This window comes from Haemaphysalis longicornis, unplaced genomic scaffold (genome assembly GCF_048455015.1).
Source record: "Haemaphysalis longicornis isolate Haplotype H1 unplaced genomic scaffold, Haemaphysalis longicornis Haplotype H1 scaffold_6, whole genome shotgun sequence".
Lineage (NCBI taxonomy): Eukaryota > Metazoa > Arthropoda > Arachnida > Ixodida > Ixodidae > Haemaphysalis > Haemaphysalis longicornis.
The window spans coordinates 166691676-166700327 of record NW_027526407.1 but is presented as its reverse complement, the minus strand read 5'-3'; positions in this window follow the sequence as shown (position 1 = coordinate 166700327).

Sequence of the window (8652 nt, the reverse complement as noted above, 5' to 3'; positions counted from 1 at the left end):
CACCTCATGGTTCATTCATGATCGCTCCCCTTATTTAACTTGGTGATCGGCAATGCCACAACAATACAATAATCTGCAACTCTCGTTTATATGTCATTCCCCGACTCGAACTCACTATCCCGAGCTATCGGCACTCCTGTTGAACTTCAAAAGGACCGGGTAAATTTATGACCCCAAGGAATGTAGAATGCGATAATGTTGTTTCGTCAATGGTATCCGCAATTATCCTGTCTTAGTCTCATAAATTTTCTTGTACTGACAACGAAAAATATGGCAGTGTGCGCGAAAATTGTTTGCAAAAAAAAAAAAACGGGGGGGAAACAAAAAGAATTGGTGCTGTTCCAACAGCAGAAGTTTACTACCGGGTTTTTTTCTGCAGCGTGTCCAGCAGGGTAGGAAATAACTTTATTTGTAGAATTTGAAACAGACAAAAAAATGTAGCAGGAATGCAATTATACTCATTACCCCAATATGCGCGTGAAAGAACACTAGTAGCACTAAGTTTTTTCTTCAGGTACCGAAAACAGTGCGTTAGTTTCTATAGAAGACCGAATGAAAGAACCCGTTCCTGTCATGCAGCAGAAGCGACATCTCCTGGCAGGACCTGAGTTAACACTAAGACAAAACAAATAAAGTAGAGGACACAGTAATCAGAGGTGTGCATAGCTTTACAGAAAAAATACACGCAAGATGTATGTATATTTTAATATACAGTGTTCACACATTGAGCGCTCATATTCATCTGGCGGTCTGTGCTGACTTGCCAACGCAAAGCTGTTGCCCATTTGAATTTACTAGCAATCGATTTATTAGTGTGTTTAAAAAAATCGGCAAAAGGGTACAGAAGCACAATACAGCATTTTTTTGAGAACGGCATGAGCAAACGACTAAGACTGGCATGCCGTCACGCAGGTATGGGAAGCGTGAGTTTGGTTGTACCGCTGCAGCAACTGCGAGCGATAACAGGTGTTTATTTCTGGTTTATTTCTTGCAGATTCAATTCAAGTGGCCTCTGTTCTTGTAGATGGCAGAAAACGTGTGAGATGCGCTTTTAGATGCGACTGCATCTCATTCACTCGCCTTGTCCATGCAGCGTCATCGGCGTTGTTGTCGTCCGCCCCTCCCCCTACACTATAAAAAAAAATAGAGGGCGGTGCCTGGTTTCGATTCCATGACCCTGCGGGCGGAACGCGAGGTACATGGTGCTCTTCCCACTGTGCCATAAAACTGAGACAGAATCAAATGCTACGAACGCGCCTTATGTCCTTGACTCATTCAAACTACGTCAAGATGCTACAGATACAACGCATGATGGGGCAATGATTAACACTTGCAATATAAGAAAGGAAGCTCCCACTTACCGCAACAATGATGGAGTAAAGGTCGTTGCGACAGCGAAGCCCCAAGTATACCGCTTAGAGAGATTGACCAAGATTGGCCAATAAAACATAATAATTATCATAAAACATAATAATCATACGCGTTCCCGACACGTTTCACGCGATTTCAGAATCAATGCAACGGAAACACCAAGTTAATCCCACGATGCGTCGCATCTACACAGGGTTCCCCTCGCGGGGAGGTGAGCGCAATTTTCAATTAGGTGTTATAATATTCCATGCAAATATTGGGCTTTATTTTTGTGCAGATTACTTTTTAAAACTACCCACTAATTTCTATTTTCATTCTGCTTCGTTCAAACGATGAATCCATTTAGTCAACTAGGGAGTACGTTTGATTGTCCATTACCTGCAGTCCCATTATTAAAGAAAATATCGCAGTAATAAAATATTCACCATACAAATCACCGCCGTATAAGTTTCATAAGTAAGGTTCTAAAATCATTAGTGCCTCCTTTATTCAGGAAACGGTTATCAAACACCCCTAAAACGAGAAAAGTAAGACCTTTTTGAGATGTAGAAGGTGAAGATGAATTAGTTTGTGGTTTCTATACGGGCAATCTGGTATTATTTGCGCGAGCAGAGCACCATCGGCTGCTGTAAAGTACTGCGTGACAAAGTAAAATGGCGGTTCCTGTGTGAAGCTAGGCGCCGGGAACACTACATTGCCGTGTCCTCTTATAGCAGTAGCCTTTGTCTTGCAGGTTTTTATTTTTTCTCTTTTGTATTCGAACATGTGAGCGCCTCGACAACTCACACTGGTTCTTTCTTCATCCCCGATAAAATTTAGCTAGCCCCAAGGTACGTAGTAACCACCTACCTAGCATCAACACACTAATTGAGAGCATAGTTTCATACACCGCTGGAAGACGATAAGCTCAAAGCGTGATAGTAGCCCCGACATCACGGGACACAGGGATGCGTCGCGTCAATCGCGAATTGATTCTGTTTGCGTGCCATATGCGAATTCCCCGCCGCACTGTCACAGGTTTAAGTGAGTGCAGCATGGTGGTGCTGGGGTAGACACTAAGTAGAGGAGTATAACGTGCTGTTGGGCTAGTTGGTGCATTAGGTATCCCGAAACTTGCGCTTAATAGACATACCCAGACGAAGGAAGACGGACGATGTGTATGTCTATTAAGCGCAAGTTTCGTGATACATAAGTAGAGGAGATTCAGCTGAAACGTACCTTCCTACCCGCCCTACTCGGTACTTATTTCTTAGGTGTTGAAATTATAGATTTTACAATAAGAATGTAATAATTAGAATTTTCTGAGTTCAATACAGCGAAAAATTTACCGATGTCATTTTCGGCGAGCTGCAGTCGTCAAAACTAGTGCGAGTAGGGAATAGCCAACACTCGCATTTAGGAGTTTGAAGTTCAATTTTTCTTCAAACCAAAACGTACCAAATTTACAAAATACCTCAGTGGTTTCACATTCTGCATAGTAGCTTCTCTGAGGAATGGTGCCTCAACCTAAGCAAAGTACAAAATCACATTGTTTCTTCGCACAACCTTCCAGCTCGTCTAAAATATCTCGTGTAAGCTGGAAAAGTTCTGACATTGCGAGCCGAATGCAAGTTTTCCAGGTACCTCACTGGTTTGGCACGTTAAATTGGCGATAATTGGAATTGCGTTCATTTTTGTTACACATTTTTCACACAAGTCAAATATGTTTCCGGTAACTTTGTTCCCGTATATCGAAGAATCTCAACTCAAAATTCTCTGGTGGCTAATGTTCTGCTTGTTCCCAACTTTCTGCCTTTTGGCACTAAAGTATTCGCTTCTGCATCGCAGGCGCTTGTGATAGTGAATCAGATGGCATTTTCTTCACAAGGGTGTAACTGTTTTTTGGCAGAGCCACACACTCGGAAGCATTTGCACTGCCTTGGCGACCGAGGTCATCGGCCCTTGCACACCGCAGAAACGGCGACCGACCATGTCGCCGCCAATGGATGCTCAAAGGCTATCTCGGCAAATCAAACGTCGTAGGAAACAAAGAAGCCGATGGTGGAGTTAATAACGCACAGAGAACAACATAAGTACGCTCACGATCAATGTGAACGCCAACGGCATGCTTTAAAATGACGCAACCATTCTCGCACTTGTATAAAAGGGATTTTAAATCAAAGCACAGGGATCTGAAGAAGGCGATTCTCTTTTCACCTAAGCTGGCGGAAAATATGTCTTCGGCAAAATCGAAAAATACTAAGAAACAATAAGATGAGATGTGTCTGCTCTTCAGAATTGAAGGCTTTGAGTGATTAGAGTACGCTTTTGCGCATTGAAGAACGTCATGGCCATGCTCTAAATGAAGGGCGTGTTGAGGCGGCTCTGTTCGATAAAGCTGGCTCAGACAGCCAGGGGAGGTGACTTAAGAGCCTGCCTTATAAATACTCGGGAGCCGACAGTTACAATGGCCAGGACAGCAGGTTGCTATGAAGCGCCCACTTGACAAATAGGACACGACGTACTGCCAAAAAACTTTGCACAAAAAGAATCAAAAGCAATTTTTTTTCTACCAGGAATAAAACTCAGAAGCACGGACTGGTTGTAAGTGGATTTGTACTCATCTTCTCGGAGGCCTTTCAACTCCCCTCGTTGTCCAGAAAAAGGTTGTAAGGATGAACTAGACTATATTTTGTGTTCTTCTTTGGGTGATTAAAAAGTCATTAGGCGAATGGAAAATTGTTGCTGATGGTAGACCACTGGGATGCGTTTGGACATTAAAGTGGAAAAATGAATTTCTCTGCAAGTTCTTGCCGGGCATTACAACCCATCTCTAACCATACCTTTTAAAAAAAACATTCGCATAGTATATTAATCCTCTTAACATGACTTTTATTGGCTACGAAAAAGTGTTTAATTCAGTACAAACTGGAGCATTGATGGAAGCATATTAATACCGGGGAATAGAAGAGAACTACATCAGATTTTTCGTCGACGTAGATAAAAGATGTACGTAGAGAATAATTCTTCAGAAAAAAATCGATCACTTCCTGAGCCAAAAAGGTGTACGGCAAACAGAAACCAATTTGCTAAACCTATTCACAGCATGCCTGGATGAGGCATTCTGAAAGCGTGACTGGAAAAACATAGGATGTCGGAATAAAGGGGAATATTTGACCCACTTTGAGTTAGAGATAATATTGTCCAATTAGGTGGTCGTACGGAATACCCAAAAACACTTGAGGAAGTATTCCCGAAACCAAGCCGCGGTAATACTAACAAATATGGCTGAATATGAAGTTACGATGAATAAGCATGCCGAACACGCCTTCTCCAGCAGATGCAACAAAACTATAGAAGAGGTAGAAGGACATTCCATCTCGGACAGGTTGTGAGTTCTGACCCTTGTCACGAGTGAGAAACTTGGTGAAAAATGCGTTTTGACGGGAGGTCTTGCCACAAACACGCCCAAATATTGGAGAGTAAGCTACCTCAATCACAAACAAGAAGAATTTACACCAATGCATTCTGCCGGTGACGACACACGGAGTCGAAACGTGCGCGCTTTAATAAACAAGTTCTAAGCCAGCGGATGTTGGCTCAACAGGAAATAGAACGAATATTGATCGGAGTAACCTTACCGAGAGGAAACGAACTTCCTAGAGCCGGAAGCAAACTCGAGTAGATGATATAAAAAAACTATTTTGCGCAGCGGAAGCAATACATGTTTATTACTTGCCAAGAATATACTTTTGTTGTGTCTTGAATCTTGATGAATGCTGAATTATTTATCTGCTTATGGTTGTATTGGCATTGTCCACCCTTAGCACAATATTACTGTGAATGTTATATACAGTGTCCCAGCTCTCATGCACCAAGATTTTAAAAATAGCGATGGCGTTACTAGAACGAAGCCCAGCGCATAATGTTTGAAGTGCTGTGGAGGAGGGGCCAGTATTTTGTTCGTTATTGAGATAAAAATAATTAAGCATGAATTATTACCTAACTCGAGACGAACTGCTCTAATAATTCGAGTGTCAAAGAGACACTTGTATGTTCCCGCGAGAGGAATGTAACGGCGATATTTTCAGCGGCTTCTAATTGCGTACTCATTTTTTATAAATATAAAGGAACACCGCGAAATATGAAGAAAAAAAGGCGTGACGGCACTCGCACTTCATAAACCACCGCTCTCAAATAACCTGCTTGAATGCCGCTGCTTTGCCGGTCACACGTCGGAAAAGCCAGCACACCATTGATACGTAAATGAGAGAGAGAGAGAGAGAATACATTAAATGATAAAAACGAAGTTAGCCGAGCCATATCGCTTCGCATGCTGCGCCATATAAATGAACGAAAATATAATGGTCTGTGAACTAAAATAAATAAAAACATAAATAAATACATAAATAAAATAAAAACAAATAAATAAAATAACACATGAATAAATTATAAGTGAAAAACAAAATAAAAAATAAAAAACGAGGTGTTGCGCACGAGTGTTCAACCGCATTTATAGAGTTTGGAAAACACATACACTGAGTTTCGAAGTTAAGTTTGCCACAGCAATTGTTCCACGTCAGTACTACGCAAGAACACCAACAGAGCTTTGTTAGCCCATACGGCCTGGCATGGGTCTGAACAAGGTCCCTGTAATGATTGCAGTGCCGATGAACCCCGTCTTGACGATGACCCCCCTCCCTTCTCGTGGCCTTGTTGTGTCTCCCCATCCGGTCGTGGAATGTTGGGGCGGCCTCCGCCGAAGCCAGCCAGTCGCAACCCTTTGTATGGGACTCGCCGGCGGCTTTTACGCGGCAGGGGGGGAGGCTTTTTTTTCATTCTGACCTTCGGGGACGGCCAGGGGGGGAGCGGAAGTCAAAATTCATGTTGGCATGTGCGATGCTGTGGGGGAGGCGGCATTGCTTGCGCCCTGATTGCGCATTGTTCGACGAGTTTGTTCGGAGCTGCGGCCCAGAGTGATCGCACCAAGACTTGCTCCCGTGGCGGTTTCTGGGAGCCAGAGCCCCACGAATTTCTCGCCAACCGTGCGGCGGTTCGGCACACTTTTGGCCTCCGGGCCCCATCAGGTATCGCGCCGCGATACCCCCGTTTGTGCGCTGCGGCGCCTTTTAATTGTAATTCAATTTTTTTCTGGTCTTCTGCTATGTTTCGTCGTCTCTTGTAAATACGTGTAAATAGACTTCTTTTCCTACATCACCTACTGGCCTCGTCTCGTCATCGGGTCCTTCACCACTCTCCACGACGACACCAACCACCTTCAACAACGAACTGAACTTTACTGGCGCAGCCCGACAGCGTCGTGGACGTTACCTGTGGTTCAGTTAACGAAGTGGTGACTTAGTGCGGCCCGAGAGGCGTCTTCGAGAGTAGGAGAGAAGGGAAGTCGACAACACGCAAAGACAAAGACGAAGCAGGGCGGCTGCGAGCCGCCTAGAAGACAACGGAAGGATTAGTTTTCCTACCCCGAAGACTACACTTCAGGACCTTCCGATCCCCGCGGGAGATGAGTGGGACTGACGTACGTGGTGCAACGGGACGGTCGGATCATCGACGGTGAGTGGCCCGTCTCTGCAACTTTTCTTTTTTTTTGGTGGGATATCCTCATTGCCAGAGCCCAGCATGGCTGGGGACAAAGTGCTCGAAGCGGAACGCGCAAAAACGCGAGAGCTCGAGCGGCTTGTAAGGTTGGCCGAAGCCGAATACCGGGCGCTTCCGGGAAATAATGACGTAGTACTGCCGTGCTGTAGTTGCGGGCAAATCACGCATTCGTCCGCCGACTGCCGCCGTTATCGTTACCTCAATCGTGAACGTGATCCATCCCCGCAGAGGGAACAGTGGGTTGAGGTGGTGGTTTCGGAGCCGGGAGAAAGACCTAGTGTGGTCACTGCGGCGGTGTCCGGCATATCCAAAAAAACGACCACGCAAGGTGGGCGGCGGGCTAGTGGGGCCGAGAGTCACCGCTATGCCGTTCAAACTGAGTCTCGACACCGTCAAGGCATTTGCGGTGTTAAGAAAGATCATCACCCCTGATCAGCTGAACAGGTCAGCTAAACCTGACTCGCTGGCAGAAGCTTCCCTTGAAGGGGTGACTGCGGACCCCGCTATTCTTCAGGCGCCAAAGCCTATGGCCTTTGGCACCGGGGCTATACAGCTAGGGGCAGCGGAGTCAGCCCTTCAGGCGAGAGGTACGAGAGGTACACTCGTCTCGACGCGCACCGTGGAAGGGGTGGTCTGCTTGCTAGGAAAAGCAGATGAGCCGGGCAAATGGAAGGCGTCTCCGCTGAGCGCTGAGGCGGGCGGTCAGATTGCCAACGTTTACTTGGTTTCAACAAAAGATCTCCCGTACCGTGACCAGGCCAGCCAAAGCCTTTTGCTGATGGAAGACTCTCCCGCGGACATTTGCAGGGGTGGAAATACGGCAGGCACAGCGGCGGGAGGCAGAGGGCTGACGCAAAGGGGTGTTGCCATGACGGGCGACATGGACTCGTACAGAACTGAGCCGCTGTCCGCACAGGCCGATACGCGCCCACAGCAGTGTCCGCCAGTACTCACTTGCGTTGACAATTCGCCAAAGGGCTCTGACAACGGCTCGAACGTTGCGCCCGATGGGCTGTTGGGGCCTTCCAAGTTTGGGTGCAGCTCCGAAGCGCCGCACGGGGAGAACCCGCTGCTTGCAGGCGCAGCGAATCAGCAGGGGTCACAGGGAAGAAGAGGGGCTGGCGCAAATGCGGCGGAGAACAATTTGGCTCGCGCCGGAGGGAACATGGCCAACCGCGGACAGGAAAAAGGAACCGGCTTAAAGCCTCGGATACTGATCATGTACGTGGCTCTAGCATTGTGGACTTCCCGCACGGGTTGCAGAGGCGGATCACCAGACACCTCGATGACGAACGCCAAAAACCGCGTGTAAGGTCCACTTATGAGTTAGCGGCCAGGTGCCCGGGCTGCGCGTGAGAACGCGCCGCTCTGTCTGGCGATGTAGCACTGCCGACACTGCGCTGCAGCCACCGCTAATTCGTCGCGGCGTGCGCGGGAGACGGATTGTCTGGCCCTTCGCATTCCTCAAGGATAATCCCCCATTGAGAGGGCAGACGGCGGCGCCGGATTCCAGGAACGCCTGCCGGACCCGCTGGGATTACCGGCGTGTCTCTATTGTTGTCGCGTCCTGGTCAGCATGACGCACTGTCGCCGTCTTTCGTTTTCGCCCCGCGGGGTCGCTCGAACTTGCTCGTCTACGAGCGTGCCGTTGACCCGAAGGTGGCGGCGCCTCAATGAATATTC